Source organism: Podarcis erhardii (assembly GCF_964252035.2).
Source record: "Podarcis erhardii genome assembly, chromosome: 4".
NCBI lineage: Eukaryota > Metazoa > Chordata > Lepidosauria > Squamata > Lacertidae > Podarcis > Podarcis erhardii.
Window position 1 is genome coordinate 85,606,526 of NC_138508.1, and position 18,122 is coordinate 85,624,647.

The 18,122-nt window shown below is 41.0% G+C and overlaps 2 protein-coding genes across 10 annotated transcripts in view; one reads left to right on the forward strand and one right to left on the reverse strand.

Moving 5' to 3' along the window:
* GGACT (gamma-glutamylamine cyclotransferase) overlaps window positions 1-4,879 on the forward strand; it is a 51,411-nt gene extending 46,532 nt beyond the window's left edge. For all 8 annotated transcript variants that reach the window (XR_014155565.1, XR_014155566.1, XR_014155567.1 and 5 more), the window contains one exon: window positions 3,987-4,879. The gene's annotated coding sequence lies outside the window, so the exon portion shown is untranslated. The remainder of the gene's footprint in view (window positions 1-3,986) is intronic.
* The window catches only part of PCCA (propionyl-CoA carboxylase subunit alpha), a 240,178-nt gene that overhangs the window by 26,107 nt on the left and 195,949 nt on the right, over window positions 1-18,122 (reverse strand). The gene's annotated exons all lie outside the window — the stretch shown is intronic.

The window sequence follows — 18,122 nt, forward strand, 5'->3', positions numbered from 1 at the left end:
AAAGCCTCACAAAACAGATTCCTTCCACTTTAGGTTAAGGTTGAGCAGTCAGAGTCAAAAGCATACAGAAATAAAGCTTGTAGCTGTCCTCCTTGTGTGGAGTTACAACACAGCCGGACAAGGTAAAATGAACAGATAACAGTTAGAAAGCTGACTGAATAGCAGAGCTCTGTACATCTGCAGTCACTGGAGCAGCCTGTTAGCATAATGCTTTGACAACTCCATCAGCGCAGTCTCAAGGTAGCTGTCAATCAGGATGCATCATTTAATACAACCGCACTCGGAGGATTCTCCTCCTATAAACCACATGACAGCGTAACTACAGCTCTATTTACACCGGGCGTCTACTTCTGTTTACAAGGCTCTCGTAATTAGAAAGCATGCAACAGGCAGCAATATTATTTGGATCTCCACTTTGCCAGGCTGCCATGCAAAGTGTGATCTTGCTTCACAGAGTCATGCTAAATGACAAAAGCTCTATTTTTCTTCAGCCTCTGTGCTCAGACAGCACTTCATTTGCAGCTATCTATAATTAGATTAATGGTGTAGTACAGCACAAAGCAGGCCCACTTCACATCAGATAGCATATGAATTAGGACAAACACTTATTTCAATTCCAGGCAGAGAAAGCAGTGACTGGGGTATTTAGCATACCCTTTATGGTGGAATGAGATGTTAATTGTGTACCATTTACCTCTAAACTGCTTGCTTGTTGTATAAATCACTGGGCTAATTGATGCAGAGATAGAAACGTAGCCACAGGCAAGAAATCAAGGGAATGAGAGCTGAAGATGGTGGATAAAGGATTATCCAGCAAAACTACATGGAGATGAGGTTCCTTTGAAACCTGCTCATGAGCTGAAGACTTCTTGAAAAACTACAAAAAAGTGCCACACTGATGTGTTGAGAAAGAGTTTACCGCATGGCTTAGAAGCAATATCTTTAAAGGGAGGGGTGGACTTCCACAGAGAACTAAATTAAGACATGTGTTCAATGATTTCTGGCAGAGTGGACGTGCTAGTCTGTTGTAGCAAAACCAACAAAGAGTTCTATGGCACATTAAAGGCTAATGGTTTTATTGTGGTATAAGCTTTCATGGACTATAGCCCACTTTATCAGGTGCATGAAGAAGGCTGCTGCCTACAAAAAATGGTTTGTTTTTAAGCCACCGCGGGTAGAATATTGTAGGCAAAACTGAGCTTGGCTTAGGAAATTAAAAAATAAAAATAAATGTAATAGCTAAACTTTAAAGCAATGTTCATAAAGTTAAGAAACACAAGTGTTTCCCCAAACAGAAATACAAATTCCTGTGTTAACTAGAATTAAGGATGTCCCAACATCTACAAAACTCTCAACTTGGGCAGAAACAAACCGGACTGTTAAAATACTAACAGCTCAAAGCAAAAATATTCTTTGTAAATAGGATAATGTAGTGTGGGGAGATTAAGGGGAAGCAATATGTGGGTAAAACCTCAGCGCCTAGGACTTGTCGATCGCATGGTCGGCGGTTCGAATCCCCGCGGCGGGGTGCGCTCCCGTCGCTCGGTCCCAGCGCCTGCCAACCTAGCAGTTCGAAAGCACCCCCGGGTGCAAGTAGATAAATAGGGATCGCTTACCAGCGGGAAGGTAAACGGCGTTCCGTGTGCTGCGCTGGCTCGCCAGATGCAGCTTGTCACACTGGCCACGTGACCCGGAAGTGTCTGCGGACAGCGCTGGCTCCCGGCCTATAGCGTGAGATGAGCGCACAACCCTAGAGTCTGGCAAGACTGTCCCGTACGGGCAGGGGTACCTTTACCTTTTAATACACCAGGAACTTTGGTATACCACATCTCAGAAAGGCCTATCACCTACAGATTGACAACAACCTTCCAGCAAAATGTGTTGTTTCACTAACCATTGAAGTTTCACACATTACACTTTGACTTCATGGCAGTAGACTGTCATAATGTCTGATGGGAGGGGTGTTTCCTCATATATTTTGCCTGCCCAATCTTTATGTCTGTAGTAGAACACACATAAGACTTTACAACATTAGCCAAACAAAATTTTCCTACTTCAAGACTGTAGGGGGGGGTACATGTAAAGAGGGGGGAAATACATGGAAAACTAAATGAAATGTTGAGCTTAATTGTGTGATAGCATTTGGACATCTAAAATAAATTCCTTGATTCTTTCTCCAACTTCAAATCCATATTTTGGTCTAAACAAGAGATAGGATTCGATTCATTGTTAAATGCATTATGTTAGCAGAGAAAAAACCCTCAAATAATAAAGTAACAGAAACAGCATATGTGAACCAAGTACATAATGCTATCATAGCTGCAAATGTTAACCCTTGGTCTTCAGCTGGTGCTAGCATGGCGTAGCCAGCCAGGTAAACACCTGACCTAGGTTGGGCCACACAAGTACTGTCAGCACTGCAAAGGGGAGCAGGGAACACACTATTTGTGTAAAGTGATTTAAAACCCCTGTAGCTATCAAGAAATTTCCCAAGAAATTGTCGTTTTCGGCAGGTCTGAGTTTGAAAGAGATTAAGAGTCTTTTCATTCAACTACAGTTCCAAGGATCTTTGGCTGAAACTCAGGCATAGCCATTTAAAAAGTTTGAGGTTGATATACCATGTAGCCTAAGTATGGCTGAAGAAAGAGGATGAGAAGAGCATTCCAGATCAGGCCTGAGAAACTAGTAACCTAGTACAGTGGTACCTCGGGTTAAGTACTTAATTCATTCTGGAGGTCCGTACTTAACCACTTTTGCTAATGGGGCCTCCTGCTGCTGCCGTGCCACCGGAGCACGATTTCTGTTCTCAACCTGAAGCAAAGTTCTTAACCTGAAGCACTATTTCTGGGTTAGCGGAGTATGTAACCTGAAGCATATGTAACCTGAAGCGTATGTAACCTGAAGTACCACTGTAAAGTAAATGGAGTCTGCTAGCTATGTGTCTAGGTTTACTACAACTACTACTAACAACAACAACAATAATAATTTTATTTTTTTATAGCCTGCACATCTGGCTGGGTTGTCCAAGCCACTCTGCAATCTTCTAGTTCTGCTGCCTGTGTGGGGTTGTAAAAATGAAAATGGGGGTGGGTTGTCACACATCTGACATTCAACTTAGAAAAAAAAAGCAACTGAAGATAAGGTATTAAACAAATTAACTGAACCTCATGCTGTAGACTGAGGGTAAAGCAAGGGGCCCACATCTGGAACAATGGAAAGCCACTGTTTTAAATGATGTGCCTAGAGTTGCACAATAATATTTCTGGCCCCCACTACAGGGAAGCACACTGAGCAAACAAGAGCATTGCTGTACAATACTTCAAAAGAGCAAATTCAATACTGTGGTCACAAGAATAGACTACTTCATCTGTCAGGCGTATTTTCTAACCCAAATAGCCTCCAGCATCCGATTTCAGTTAGCTTTAGAAGGGAAAAGTGAATGTGTTTTTTTAGGCAGCAACACCCTTCCTCTCAAAGGTACATTACATGGATTATGACATCATGGCGACACTGTTTTCCTCCCTTATGTCTTATGAACACAGAGATAGTGAAAAACTTGATGAAAATATTGGAAAATTCCTACACAATGTGCCTTTTGTACCACATAAAGTGCCCTGCGACATCAGATCAAGTACCCATCAACCACAGCCTCTTGTTTGCAATAGGGACCAGCCAAATATTTCAGGGAATTCCTAAAGTATGGCACACAAGCAACATCTCTCCTTTGTCTGCTCCCAAGGGATACCATCACATCTTGCAGCAGTGAATTCTACAAATAAATAATACATTCTGTCAAAGGGGTTTATCTGTGGTTGCATTTGGGCTGAATCGACTACCAATTAATTTAATTAGAATACCTTCCCTTGGTACTGAAATTTCTCCCCATCTACTTTTCCCACGCCATTCATCTATTTTTATACCTGTATCATGTTCACTTTCTTTTGTCTAAACTAAAAAGTCACAAATGATTTACTTTATTCAAATAGGATCACAAAGGCCTGAATGAACAGCTATGTCTTGACCTGATGAAGACTGACTGATGCAACTCCGAAGAGGGAGTTCCACAAACAAGATGACACCACAGAGAAGACCCTAACTCAAGTCACTGAAGGAGGGGCCACACCCATTTGCAGAACCATAAGAAGGACTTCCCATACAGATCACAAAGACCTGGTCTTTTACTTATGGAGAGCATGCTCCAACTTCTAGATCGTATTTCTAGTCTTCTCTGCACTTTTCTAGCTCTATTTTGAGTTAGGATGACCATACTGAGTGTTCCAAATATGACCCTGCCACAGATTTATACAATTTATACAAACTTTATGATACTGGTGGTTTCATTTTCTTGCACATCGAGCTAACTTCAGGATTGAAGTTGTAGGATTTTTTTTTAAAAAAAAATGTGAATAATGTAGCACTTAGTTTCACTGAATCTCATTTGCCCATCTGTTGACTATTCATTCAGTTTAGAGAAATCTTTTGGAGAGCTTTGCTCTCTGCTTCAGTTTCCACCACCTTAAATATCATCTGAAAATGTGGCCACCTCTTTGCCTCTAGGTTTCAGTAGCACTGATTCTAAAATACTTAGGAGACCTAATACAGATGCTTTTAGGGAACTGCTGTTGCTCAGCGGTATGGCACACATTTTGTATATACAGTGACCCAAATGTGATTCCCAGTATCTCCAGGTAGGACTGGGACAGACTCATGCCTGAAACTACAGCCACTCTGTATACACAAAACAGACTGGATCAAGGCTCTGATGACTTGGGATGAAGCAGGTTCCTATGTTTTCTCCATTGTGAAAAGTGCATTTGCTCCAGTGCTCTGCTTCTTATTCTGTAACTAGTTACCAAGCCATTAAAGGACTTGATTTTTTTACCCTAGTTAAGTTTCATTGTTTGTCTTTGGTGAAGGATTTAGCTGGAAGCTTTTTTTTTTGGAAACTGTAATTTGTCTGTCAGATCACCACGGTCTACCACGTTATTTGCACCCTCAAATAATTTTAAAAGGTCTAGAAGCAGCCCAATGAAGGATAGAGATATGAAGTTTATTAACAAAAGAGCACCAATGGGCATTGCTGTACATGCTGAACATGCAATTTCTTGATGCGTAGCAATAATTGTTATTGCAAGACAACAGTTTAATACCCAACTAATTTTAGTAGCTCCTCCCAGACGTATTCCACTGTCCCAGAGTCGACATGCAATAAAGAAAGCAGTCCTCCTGTGTCTACCATGACACTCAAGTGCAATGGTTGAGGTTTTGTTCACCATGCTAATAAAGAGTGGTACATAATCCACTTTTATCATTAGCAAAGCTGACGACTCCAAAGAAACATAAGCTATAGCTGCACAACCAAAGGGACTCATGAAATGGAAACAAATAGCAGCAGAAATAAACTATGTTGACTACTTGGAAATAACACCTCCCAAGTGTGCAGCTAGTTGACGCGAATGGAAATGCGTGGAGGAAAAAGAGCTGTGAAGCTGTGTAACAGCCCTGTTCCTAATCATTAATCACTTTTTTTCCCTCATGACCATTTAAACTAGCCCATTACAGCCTGCAGCAATAGGGTAACACTCCCATCACTTGCATGTCAGCGATGCTGGTGTTAACAGGAGAAAATATATGGTTTGTTCACTTAGGCTCAAGTCCCACAGCATTTGCTACCTTTAATTGAAAAAGGCAGTTAAACATGAAGTAAATCATTCCATTAGTTTAAGCTGTTTGATAACATCCAATTGATAGTGTCAATATGTTATGCTGACACAATTCATCACTTTAATCGCTCCTGGGCCTATGTATGGAGGAGAGTGGTTGTGAATGAAACACCTGGGTTTCTCTTTCTAGTTTGATAAAAGAAAATGTCAAGGAGGACAACTTTTTCATGAAATGAGCCTGCCAATGTAATTAGTAATATTAGACATTCCAACTTCTAACAGGTTTTATTCTAAATATATTAGTTAATCGGAGGGCAAATTCGGAAGGACTGACTCACGCAGGACCCTGACACAGGTTACACACACTGTGGGGTACGAGAGGGTGACCTGGAGGCTTGTACATCCTTCACTCCTCCCACACACACCCTGGGCAACGCAACCTTCCAATGCAAATTGTGCATTCCCAGCTTGTGTGAGCCACTCACCCCCTTTTCGTGATGAATTAATTGTTCAAGGAAGGCATATAGTACAGTGCATATACAAATATACCAGGGCTGTACTAAACTAGCTGTCAGATGCCAAGAATCAGAGGCGGATTTAGGGCAGTGCGACTGGTTCCACCACACTGGGCTCCAAGCCTAGGGGGCACCACAGGGCATCGCAACTATGACGTGTGAATTGAGCGGAATGGAAGGCGAGAGGCAGGATGGGCACCAAATTTTGGCCTCGCATAGGGCACCACTGGAATTTGAAACACTAAAGTCTGCCCTTGCAGTAATTCCTGGTTGGGGAAGGGTGGGACACCATACGCCTCTGGAAGAAAGACGAAGACTAGCTGCCATGGCATGCGCAAGTGAACAGATATAATGAATTTGCCTCAGATAACTCATGGCGATATGTTAATGCACCACCTCCAACAAACCTTATGTCCAAGATCATGTGAATTGGCTATGACCAGATAATACAGACTCAATTCTGCAAAAAAAAAAAAAAAAAAAAAAAAAAAAAAAAAAAACACCCCTCCAACAACAACACAAAAAATGTACTGTACAAATCACTTGGCTATGAAATATAAAATGTACTATGAGACACTGGATAAAAGTTGATAAAAGACTGTAAAACACTTTGGCAGATTTGAAATGACATTGCAAAAAATGATGCACGGGGTAGGTCAGATGAGAGTTCAGTGTGCCGAGCCTTTATGTAGCACAGGAAAATAGGCTGCACCCTGCCAATAAAGACAAAATGTACAGGCAAAAGTTGAGTCTCAGCTTGAATCTGGTTAGCACTCTCTTTAGTACTTTAGCAGCAAGATGCTTCCATTTCTAATTATCATCAAAAAAGTGAAAAATTGCTATGTACTTTTCAATATCATTGCTGCACAATGGTTTTACATGAAGCAATAGCAATAACAGCCAATTACACAGGAGTATATTAGAGAATTCAGATGTTTTGCTTGAAATGAACCAGTGAACCTGAACTCTCTTATTAAGAATAGGCAAAGCTTTCATAGTTGGATCATCAAAAATGCATATGCAACATGGGAGAAATTTCTGTTGAACTTTACATAGTTTGGCTACTGCATCTTGTTCCTTGCTTAATCTACCGTATTTTTTGCTCCATAAGATGCACCTGACCATAAGACGCACCTAGTTTTTAGAGGAGGAAAACAAGAAAAAAAAATATTCCGAATCAAATGTTGTACTGAACTATTTAATAAACTACCGGCATATCAGAATAATATTTCAACCATGTAAAGTGAACAGCAGTCAACAGTAGCATTAAGAACCATCATCACTGTCATTAACAAATGAAGAGAGACTTTAAGGTTCGAGTTCTCTTCTAGTCTTCTGTGAACCCCAAGAACTCATCAGTGCTAGAGTCAGAATTTATGAAGCTCAGTTGCTCACAATCACTGACATCACTTTCTTCGCTATCTTCATATAAGATACCATCGTTTTTCCCATCCAAAGCAAAATGCCACAAATCAAATCAAATCAAATCAAAACTTTATTAGCAAAGCCAACAGGCCACAGCTATATAAGAATTAAAAATAGAGATAAGGATAAAAGGGAGAAAAGAACAAGCAAAAGGAGGTCCGTCAGATGAACAAGTCTGTCACTCAGATGGTGGCCCTCAATTTCATAGCTCTCTCGATGTACCTCGCGACCTTCTCTGTTATCTGACTATCCGTATCAGATAAGAGGAAATACAGTGTGATGTCTGGTGAACGGCCGGGGTTGGAGAGAATGAGTGGGCAAAATGCCACATTTTTTGAATGACTGTACAACAATTTCCTCCTTCACCGAGTGCCATGATGTTTTCCCCCATTCACAAACTTGAGTGATAGTGGGCCTCTTCATTCGTCCAGTAGGTGTCAGATCATGATTACCAGCAGCCATCCATTTGTTTTACTCTTCTCGCAAAAAAGACCTTAAATGGCTTGTTGTTGGAAACATCTAGAGGTTGCAACTGACTGGTAAGACCTCCAGGAATTACAGCTAGATGAGTCTTCACTTCTTTAAAGCACTTTTTTGTAGTTTCGTTAATATGTGCTCTAAACTGGTCAAGTACTAATAAGGCATGTTTTTTTCAAAAACCCTTCAGGACCACACATTTTCAACCCATACTCGCATTCCATTTTCTTCCTTCCATCCTTTCTCATGAACATGTACAACTCCTCTTGGAATCACTTCTTTTGGAAATGTTTTCCTTTTGAAAATTAACATGGGTGGCAATTTGGTGCCATCTGCACAGCAAGACAACACAACCGTGTAATGGGTTTTCTCATGTCCGGAGGTTTTCACAGCGATAGTTTTGGCACCTTTCAGATCAACAGTCCTATTAGATGGCACATCAAAGGGACTTCATCCATATTCCCAATCTGGCCAATTTCAAACCCATTTCTCTTCCTAGCATCAATTACAAATTTATGAAAAGACAGAATCTTAGATTCATATTCTTCTGGCATTTTTTTTGTGCAATTCTAGTTTTGGTGCACATAGCAAGGCCACATCGCCTCATAAACCTGTAGCACCATGATGGTGATCCAGTAAAATAATGAATGCCTTTCTCTACAGTAACGCGTTTGGCTTCATATATTATCATTTTAGTAAAGACTGAGAAGCCATTATTCCAGTGGTTTGTGATCCATTCTTTCATGGCCACGTCCAGCTGCGGCCACTTTGCAGCATTTCTACGAAAAGTGTGCTTACTTTTATCTGCTTTTTGCAGCTGATCCTCCTGTTTCCTCCACTCTCACCATTTTTTTCCAGTTGGAGGTGGCCCAAAATGTCTCTCCGCTGCTCTGTTTCCATGCTCCTTAGCATATTTTACTACCTCTAGTTTAAAAGGTCTTTATGCTAGTCTTTTATGCTTTATCATCCTTGTATGTAGAATGTAGAATCCCTTCGCCCACACGAGCCTCGCCCCAAGGGGGCTGTGCAAGCGCCTATCCCAATGGGGCGGCCAAGCGCGGGGGCAGAGGGATTACACAGCTCCTGCTGTGCTTGCTTTACACCCGTGTAAGCGGCTCCTTTCCCGCTTTGCTACTTTAAAGTGAGCCACGGAGGAGGGACGGATGGGAACCATGGCTCCCGTCTGTCCCTCCTCCACGCAGCATTCGCTTCATAAGACGCACAGACATTTCCCCTTACTTTTTTGGAGGAAAAAAGTGCAGCGAAAAATGGAGCGAAAAATACGGTATATGTTCATATATACACAATTATTTATGAACCAAACTCAAACATTTAAATTTTTTACTTTTGGGGGAAGATTACATAAAGTTGCAAATATAAGTGCATTTGTAACAAGAGAGTTTTCAACTCTTTTCTTCCCTGCTGAGCCAGTCTCTAAATTGAAGCTCTTTCTGCCAAGCATTTCACATTAAATTATGGAGTTTTCTCAAGGGCTAAAGAAAACAGTTATTAAGAGTGTGAGCTTTGGCCGTTATTTCACAAGTGAGTTAACCTCCATCCTCAGGGCAATATTTTGCAGCTGTTGTTTGAAGTGAGTCAGATTTTTGTTTTTGTTTTCCAATTAGACTTAATTTTAGTGTATAACACAGCTACAAACACAGTGCACAGAGCGGCAACCTATTTTCAGGGAGTCATCTTCCCCTCCCTGCTCCAGGTAATTAGAAAATTACATCTGATCATCTGATATTGATTTGGTCAACCAAAACTGGAAACGTCTGGGAGGTTGGGCAATAAGGAAAAGGCTGGCATTTCAGTATTTAATTGAATATGAGATATGTTTATGTATTCTGAACCAACAAACAAAAATATAAGGCCAAGAATCAGTTCTGATTTATGCATTAATGCTTTTCTAATGCATTTACTATTTGTTTTACTGTATGGCATTTTAACATGTATTTGTCTGCATATTTTTTAATATTTTACATAAATGAAATGCTATCAATTTTCACATCCTTCACAGTTCAGCTGACTGATAAGTCTAGGAAGCAATAACAATTTGAGACCTGACATCCATCATCTTAGTGTTGAGCAGGCTAGGAGTTATTATTATATGAACACATGCTACTTGCACAGTTTAGGAGAGGATCTTTGAGCAAGTCATGACAACCCGATATATCATTATAGACTATCTGCATGCAAGGAATATTTTGCTTATTTATTTCTTACATTTATATACCACGTAATACCAGAATAATTTTAAGTGATTTACAAAAGATAACCATTCCTGCCATATCCATATAACAACACTAAAACACAATAGTACCATATAGTACACTAAAATCCTAAAAAGACAAAGCAGCACTTTAATTACATCTTAAGAGTCCTCTACTTCAAGAGAGGAGACCCACATAGGAACTGTATCTCTCAGGAGCAGCGCTGGCAATGCCACAAAATCCTATCGGATGTGGCAAATTGCTCTTATCAAGAAAGAGTAAGTTTACTCTGAGTTTTAAAAAGCTAACTTGAAACACTTTGTTTGTGGATTGAACTTGCCTCATGATATCAAATAATTCCTGACGTTTAAATAATCAGTAGCGTATAATTAAATAACTACTCAAACTCAATTAATTTATCCTCTGCTCCACTTAGTTTAAAGATGGGATCAATATTATTTACCCTACCTGACAAACCTGTCTCCAGGCTTCACACAAGATTGATTCAACACCAGCAGGTAGTTATCAATTAATGTATTTTGCAGCAGAAAATGAACACAATCAATATTCAAAAAACACATGCTTTGTAGAATAGGAATGGTTACTGAAGTGAGTACTGAGTTTCACTCAAAAATCTCTTTCTATGAAGTTCATTGACCCTTTGCATTGCAGCATTTCCGCTAGAGAGAATAGGATTACAGCGATACCTTCTGATCTATTTGCCTGCTACACATCGTTCTGGAGTGGGGAACAATCTGGTTCTGCTGGAAGTAGTCTAGTACAGTGGTACCTCGGGTTAAGAACTTAATTCGTTCTGGAGGTCCATTCTTAACCTGAAACTGTTCTTAACCTGAGGTACCACTTTAGCAAATGGGGCCTCCCGCTGATGCCGCACGATTTCTGTTCTCATCCTGAAGCAAAGTTTTTAACCCGAGATACTATTTCTGGGCTAGCGGAGTCTGTAACCTGAAGCGTCTGTAACCCGAGGTACCACTATACAGGCGGTGAAGCACAAGAAAACCCCAACACACTTGCAGCCTTTTGTCCCACCAAACATAATCACAACACAACAGGATCAGAAAGCCTATTAGTGTTTGTTTATATGCTCACAAAGTTGTTCAACTCCAAGTCCCATCAGCCTCAGCAAGAATGGGTAATGGTCAGGGATGATGGGAGTTGTAGTACAGTAACATATGGATGACCATAGATTTTCCAACTCCTAAATTTACACAAAATTTAACAATAGTATATAGAAATGTTTATAGGGTTGTATCCATGTAAAGCCAATGATCAATAGTAGAGAATTAACAAAAATGTTATCGTCAACAGTGTGCAATCCTATGTTACTGATCATTTATTGAATGGACCTGGATACTACTATATAAATGAATATTTTTATCTAGTTATGACCAAGATTTGCATAATCACACTCACTGCGAACCAAACCATAGAAAATAATTCCTCATGCTGAGGGATGGTTTTGGATCGTGTTTCCTCCAGTGTTAGAAACTCAGCTATATAAGCTAATTGCTGAATGGCACCTTAAACCAAGTTGTGGTCGCCACATCAGAAGGTCTAGGCGCTATTTGCCCCCCACTGAATTTTTTTATTAGTATTACTATATTTCATTTCTACACTACTTTATATTTTTTTATTTTTTAATAATATTTATTAATTTTTTAACAGAAAAAAGTTACAAAATAGTAACACACAAGAAAAAAAAATACAAAGATACAAAAACCAAAAATTTAACATAAAAAGAAAAAATATAAAAACTAAAAATCCCTCTTTTATAATATCTTACATTCATTTACTTATTTTCGTGACTTCCTCACACCTCCCTTTTTTGTATTCCATTTAAAAATTTATTCAGCAAATTCATAACCTCATATTTTACCCTTAATTATTTATCTTCACATATTCTAACTTCAAATTTTCATCTGATATCCTACACTACTTTATATTTTAAAGAAAAAATATCAAAGTGGTTTACAAGACATTAAAAAATCAAATAAAACAATCCGGAATAAAACCAAGTTCAAGGAAAATATTTCAAGTGGCCTTCATGTCAATATAAAGGCACTCCTACACAGACACACCAAGCACTCCTGCTTTTTTAAAAATAGGCTCCCCCACATCAGGTAAATATAAATTTGGCTCTATACCTATTCAGAGAATGGTGAGAGCTGGGTTGAGACAGCAGACAGAACCACGGGGCACAAGGCAACAGGAAGAACCTAGAGTTTGGAGGGCTTCTCCAACAAATATCAGTAAGGTAAAGGGTAAAGGGACCCCTGACCACTAGGTCCAGTCGTGGCTGACTCTGGGGTTGTGGCGCTCATCTCGCTTTATTGGCCGAGTGAGCCGGCGTACAGCTTCCGGGTCATGTGGCCAGCATGACTAAGCCGCTTCTGGCAAACCAGAGCAGCACACGGAAACGCCGTTTACCTTCCCGCCAGAGCAGTACCTATTTATCTACTTGCACTTTGAAGTGCTTTCAAACTGCTAGGTTGGCAGGAGCTGGGACCAAGCAACAGGAGCTCACTCCGTCACAGGGATTCGAACCGCCGACCTTCTGATCGGCAAGTCCTAGGCTCTGTGGTTTAACCCACAGCGCCACCCGTGTACCAAATATCAGTACTTTATTTTTATTTTTAACTTCCTATAAATGACCTAGAGTTAGGGTTAAGCAGTGGGGTGATACAATTTACCATTGACACCAAACTGTTCAGAGTGATAAGAAGAGAATGGAATTGTGAGTAGCTCAAGAAGGATCTTGCCAATCTGGGTGAATAGACGGTAAAATGGATAATGTGATTCAACTTATGTGTGAAGTGTTTTCTATGGGACATAAATGTGACTACTCTGTCTGGATCCAACCAACTGGGTTTTTAACTTTCTAAACACGATGCGGTGCCTGAAAGCATACTGAAAACTACTGGCTTACCTTTGTGTCCTCTATTATCACATGCTCACAATCCCTCAGGAAGAGGAACTCATTTATATTACAGGAAAATCAATCATTCGTCCCCCCCCCATTTTTAGATTAGATGAGATGGCCCTATTTGCTGGGCAGATCCTGTTCACCGTTCCTTAAAAAGGTAATGGTACCCCTGCGCGTACGAGCCAGTCTTGACAGACTCTAGGGTTGTGCGCTCATCTCACTCTAGAGGCCGGGAGCCAGCGCTGTCCGCAGACACTTCCGGGTCACATGGCCAGCGTGACAAAGCTGCTCTGGCGAGCCAGCGCAGCACACACGGAAACGCCGTTTACCTTCCCGCTAGTAAGCGGTCCCTATTTATCTACTTGCACTTTGACATGCTTTCGAACTGCTAGGTTGGCAGGCGCTGGGACCGAGCAGCGGGAGCGCACCCCACCGCGGGGATTCGAACCACCGACCATGCGATCGGCAAGTCCTAGGTGCTGAGGTTTTACCCACAGCACCACCCGCATCCCTTCACCGTTCCTTATAATGAGTAAAAATGTCAAGCCTCTATATGAGAAGTTCAATTGATTCTTGAAACACATTGTGAACTTGCTAATAATTTAAAGACATGGAAGGGCTCTTTAAAACAGCAGCTTCAGTTTTACAAACAAAAGCAAGCCACCTGAGACCAGAGAGGACAGGATATGAGCTACTTATAGCAACCAGCGAACAAGAATAGCAGGAAGGCTGCTTATTTTGTTGTAGCAAAGGCCTTTGAAGCAAACAATTTATTAAACATCATAATAGTCGAAACAAAATCTTTGAAGGCAGGTTATCCTTCTCTACACCACGTCCCGTTGCGAGAGAATTGCTTCCTTTTCCTTGTTGGGTTTTTTCATTTGTGACACTGACACCCAAATTATTTTCCTGAGCAACTTGTGTGAGCTGCTCCTTCTGATGTTAACAAGAATAATCGATCCAAACTCTCTCTCTCTCTCTCTCTCTCTCTCTCTGTGTGTGTGTGTGTGACAGGTTTAACTATTTCAGAAGCATAGCGACAATAGCAATTGTGCTGCTTTTCCAGCAACTGGGATATAACTGCGATAAATAAATATTGCCTTCATTGAAAAGGTAGTATCTATAACATAACAGCACAGTGAGATCATTTCAATATGACTTCATTTTTCATATTTTAATTAAAAAGTGACTATTAACACCTTTAATTTACTAGTAGTCACATTTTATTTGTTTATTCTGCTGATTAAAAACATTTCTCTCTTCTTTTCTCTTCCCACACCCCCTTGTCTCTTGCATAAAATCACCCTTCTTCACCCAGCTATCAGTATAACAATCCTCATCAATAAACTCAGAAGGAATTGCCTTGTCTTGCAGAATCCCAGCCTGGCCACATGGAACATCATACAGAATTATACCTGGGGATTGTAAGTATTTACTCATTTGTTGTATGCTTCCCTCCAATAAAGCAAGGGCAGTTGAAGAGTGCCTTGCTAGTAACACCCTCACTCAGTTATTTGCTCTCAAATACCCAAGGTCAGAGATTGTTCTGCTGTTGCCAAATATTACTCATTCCTGTCCCTCTGTTTCTCTTTTCTCTCTATAGGCTGCACTCCAGGTTCAGTGCAATGCACAACATCAATGTAGCCCGCCTGCCTGGATTGGCTCTACCCATGCCAAGGAGTTGGTTATGTTACCTTGGATGCTGGAGGAACAGAAGCTGGGTTGCTATATACAGTCATACCTTGGGATAAATACGCTTCAGGTTGAGTGCTTTCGGGTTGCACTCTGTGGCGACCCGGAAGTAACAGAGCACGTTACTTCCGGGTTTCACCGCTCATGGATGCGCAGACGGTCAAAATGACATCATGCGCATGTGTGGAAACGGCGAAACGCGACCCGTGCTGTCGCGTCTTACGTTCTGTTCAGGATGCGAACAGAGCTCCGGAACGGATCCCGTTCGCATCCCGAGGTACCATTGTATAGTCTTTGGTGTTTGTACTTCTTTCATTTCCTTTTCATGCTCAAGAGCACATACAACCCAAAGATGTGCTGACTTTAAGGCCATGTGAGCTGTCTTCTGATATGGCAGGAATGTAAGACTGTCTTGCCCATTGTATACTACATTAAATTGCAAATCATGTACCACCTCAGTCAGAAACAGCTGAAGATTCCTTGAAGGTTGTCTACTTTCAAACAGGCATTCTCTGCCACTAAGGTGGAACCATTTCCAGATTCACACATATGAAAAACATCCAACAGACCAGGAATGGGGAACCTGTGGCCCTCCAGATGTTGCGGGACTACAACTCCCATCATTCCCGATCATTGGACATGCTGGCAGGGGCTGATGGGTGTCAGAGTTCAACAACAGCTGGAGGGCCAAAATTTCCCCATCCCAGTTATAGACTCAAACAGGTGCTTCAGTTGTTTGAAGAATCTGTTTTTCATGGCTCGGGCTAATACTTCCTGGCTAGTCACCTTCCTTCTACTTGCCATTTATCTTTTAATTGCCAAACGCTGAACTCATTAAGTCCAACACCTTGTCCCTGTGCAGAAACATTCTAGTAAGAATACTTAGGATCCATCAATGTTCAATTAGTTCCACATGTTTACGTTTTGGCAGGTGAAATATCACCCAACAAATGTCTGGAGGCTTGGCTATCACCACCCCACCCCACCCCATAATGAAAATCAGCTCAACCTCCAGTTGTAGAACAGTCACAGGTTCCAACAGGAAATAAGAAAAATTATCAGTACATTGTGCACAGACCGGAGCATTACCTTGCAACACTTTTTACAGAACTAACCTCACAGAGTAGGAATTAGTGGCCTGGAATCTTCCTCTCACCCCCTGTGTTTTTACAGCTGGGCCTTGTTACATGTAATACTACTATATCCCTTAAACTGTATGAAACAAGCCAGTTGAACAAACATAAACAGATGCAATTGTGAAGTAATTTTTCCTTTAAAAAAAAGAGAGAGATCAATATTCTACACCCTTTTGGCAAATATGTATACTAGCCATACTTTCAAAGAGAAATGCCTTTTCATAGTAAAGGAATCTGTGAGGTAGCTGTCCAGCACTTTGCAACAAATTATTTCGAACCCCCATTTGGAATGAATCTCAACACATTCCAGGAACCCCATAAACAAAGACAACATGTGCAATGTTAACTTTCTCTTTTATGCTGACAGCTTTTCTTCTCCTACCCTCGGCATAATGACCTTCCTGCACAGTGTGTGTTGCCATAAAAAGAAACAGAGCCCTGTAAAATTAGAGGAACTGTTTAATATCAAACTGTTTTATCTAAGGAAGACACCAACTCCAAGGTAAACACCAAAGAAAAGGTACATGAATTAGAAGTATTTGTTTTTGCTGCTGATTCTTTGACTTTACATTGTTCAAATAAACCCGGCCAGGCTTTAGTTATACCTTACAGAGAATGTAAGAATGTTAGCCCAGAAAACATTTGACAGTATAAGGTTGGAACTGCAAGACACTTTTTGATCTTCTCCATGTTACAAAAAGGGGGAAAGCACTTCAGTACTTTTGCACAAGAACTGCAATGAGACATTAAGACAAAGCCTGAGCAGCATTGTAAACCAAAACAGAAAATGGTAGAACATAGATTATCACCAGGCAGATGGCAAAATTAATTGTGCCAGAAGAAAGGGCTGCATTTTATTAAAGGGGGGATGTGACTCAGGATTCTAACTTACATTCAGTTGACTATAATAATCTATCAGAATGAGATTGATGACACAACTGAATGTTATTGCTGTTGTCACAGGCTTGTATTAAAATGGAAATCCCCTTAGCTTACTATTTGCATCAAAATGTTTATTGAAAGAAAAGCCTTATTTAAGTTAATGAAAACAGAAACGTTATTAATTCATAGCTTGACTAATGTTGCAATGAAAGGTGGGTTAGAAATCCCATCTTCTGTATCAAATGCAGCAGCTTCCACCATAACAGCAGGTATATAACACTGTTTCAAGAAGTTAACAAACACCCACTAACTAAACACACTACAAAACACAACTGGTACTCACCTGAAGGGTAGATTTCTCTTGCACTTATTGGGTTGGCCTGTATGGTTCCACCTGGTGAATGAAGGCAAAAGTAGGCTTTTGGGACACAGCCGTCTCCCCACTCAGTTTTGTGGACTTGCCAAGCTCAAACAGTCCACAGAGTCTCAACACAATATGTAAGGAAAAAACCAACAATACAACCGACTGAAGCATTGCAGTCCAAATTAGAGTGAGGCCCCAATGACCCTATGATGGCAAGAGAAATCCACCCTGCAGGTGAGTACCATAGGGTCACTGAATTGGGACATCCCAACTGCAACTGTCAGAGGTAACACAGGAGAACCTATTGAATGACCCTCCAGCCAAATGCTGCAACAAAATATGAGAAGGCATATTATAGGAGTTAGGCGATGCTCGTGTGGCCAACAGCTGACCTCTAATATTGTTTTGAGGATCCAGAGGTCTGTCGCCATCCCCTGCCAGGTGCTGAGAAAGGACTGAAGCCCACCCCCACTTTCTGGTGTCATTGGTTCGGCTATGGAGCATTTGTTGCCCTGCTGCTGTTGTGTGTGTTGGGAGAGATAACGAGGTTTGTTCCATATTTGTTTGGGTGGTAGTTGTGGTACCTGCCTTGAGGGCCACAGTTCTGAAATGACTGGTTCTGTTGGTCTAATCTGCAGCAACACTTCTTTTCACAGTGTGTGACTAGGACCTCTTGATTCAAGTAAGAGATTCCCTGGTGTCAGGGAACTGACATCGGAGCGAGAGGTGGAGGCAAGGCTCTCAAGCAATGCAGGAGAGGGGCCCAGCAGAGGGGAAGGAAATCAGCGCAACACCAGTAGAGAAGGGAGGG